Below are 2,500 nucleotides of genomic sequence, written 5' to 3' on the forward strand. Positions count from 1 at the left end.
AGCCATATTAAACTGGTAATATTGTGATTTTATGCCTGGTTTTCCATACGTTAGTTTAAATAGAGAGTTATGGAATATAACCTTGGCATATTGGCACTAAAATATATAATAAAGACATTTCAAATCAAACTGAAATGTATTGAAATGAATTTTTCCCATACATTTTTGACAATGTGAGGTGTGCATGGCAAAAAACACTCACGGTGAAGGCATGTGATATAATATGAAAATATCAAAAGTTAACTAACCAATGATATTGAAGCATATAAATCGAATCATAACTATATGAAACTCGAATTTAAGCCATATTAAACTGGTAATATTGTGATTTTATGCCTGGTTTTCCATACGTTAGTTAAAATAGAGAGTTATGGAATATAACCTTGGCATATTGGCACTAAAATATATAATAAAGACATTTCAAATCAAACTGAAATGTATTGAAATGAATTTTTCCCATACATTTTTGACAATGTGAGGTGTGCATGGCAAAAAACACTCACGGTGAAGGCATGTGATATAATATGAAAATATCAAAAGTTAACTAACCAATGATATTGAAGCATATAAATCGAATCATAACTATATGAAACTCGAATTTGAGCCATATTAAACTGGTAATATTGTGATTTTATGCCTGGTTTTCCATACGTTAGTTTAAATAGAGAGTTATGGAATATAACCTTGGCATATTGGCACTAAAATATATAATAAAGACATTTCAAATCAAACTGAAATGTATTGAAATGAATTTTTCCCATACATTTTTGACAATGTGAGGTGTGCATGGCAAAAAACACTCACGGTGAAGGCATGTGATATAATATGAAAATATCAAAAGTTAACTAACCAATGATATTGAAGCATATAAATCGAATCATAACTATATGAAACTCGAATTTAAGCCATATTAAACTGGTAATATTGTGATTTTATGCCTGGTTTTCCATACGTTAGTTAAAATAGAGAGTTATGGAATATAACCTTGGCATATTGGCACTAAAATATATAATAAAGACATTTCAAATCAAACTGAAATGTATTGAAATGAATTTTTCCCATACATTTTTGACAATGTGAGGTGTGCATGGCAAAAAACACTCACGGTGAAGGCATGTGATATAATATGAAAATATCAAAAGTTAACTAACCAATGATATTGAAGCATATAAATCGAATCATAACTATATGAAACTCGAATTTAAGCCATATTAAACTGGTAATATTGTGATTTTATGCCTGGTTTTCCATACGTTAGTTTAAATAGAAAAAATTTTCGAATATATATACATATATGAAGAATCTATATTCTAATACTAACATGTTATGGAATATAACCTTGGCATATTGGCACTAAAATATATAATAAAGACATTTCAAATCAAACTGAAATGTATTGAAATGAATTTTTCCCATACATTTTTGACAATGTGAGGTGTGCATGGCAAAAAACACTCACGGTGAAGGCATGTGATATAATATGAAAATATCAAAAGTTAACTAACCAATGATATTGAAGCATATAAATCGAATCATAACTATATGAAACTCGAATTTAAGCCATATTAAACTGGTAATATTGTGATTTTATGCCTGGTTTTCCATACGTTAGTTTAAATAGAAAAAATTTTCGAATATATATACATATATGAAGAATCTATATTCTAATACTAACATGTTATGGAATATAACCTTGGCATATTGGCACTAAAATATATAATAAAGACATTTCAAATCAAACTGAAATGTATTGAAATGAATTTTTCCCATACATTTTTGACAATGTGAGGTGTGCATGGCAAAAAACACTCACGGTGAAGGCATGTGATATAATATGAAAATATCAAAAGTTAACTAACCAATGATATTGAAGCATATAAATCGAATCATAACTATATGAAACTCGAATTTGAGCCATATTAAACTGGTAATATTATGATTTTATTCCTGGTTTTCCATACGTTAGTTTAAATAGAAAAAATTTTCGAATATATATACATATATGAAGAATCTATATTCTATACTAACATGTTATGGCATATTGGTGTTATTGTATTTTATTCCTGGTTTTCTATAGTTAGTTTAAATAGAAATAAATTTTTGAATTCAAAATTTTATATTCTATACTAGCATTACATAGAAATTATCCTCAACTGTTTGTTTCTTGTATAAATACAGGAAATTAAACAGATGATGAAGAGAAAAAAATAAGAAAAACAAAAATTTATAAGAAAAATTAAATTTTAAACAAAGGAAAAGAGGAGAAAATTTTTTCAATCATATATATTTATGATTAAAAAATAGAATTATGAAATTATTAATTTCAATTCAAAGAGAAAAATTATGTAATATATGAAATTATTACATTAAAAATGCATTTGAAAAAAAAGTAAAATGTTATTAAGAATGATAAATTATTTGAAAATTGGCAAATATTAAGAAGAAATATCGTTCTTATATTTTTATATAAAATATATAATATAGAGAACGAAAATTCTTT

Source organism: Anastrepha obliqua, unplaced genomic scaffold (assembly GCF_027943255.1).
Source record: "Anastrepha obliqua isolate idAnaObli1 unplaced genomic scaffold, idAnaObli1_1.0 ptg000066l, whole genome shotgun sequence".
NCBI lineage: Eukaryota > Metazoa > Arthropoda > Insecta > Diptera > Tephritidae > Anastrepha > Anastrepha obliqua.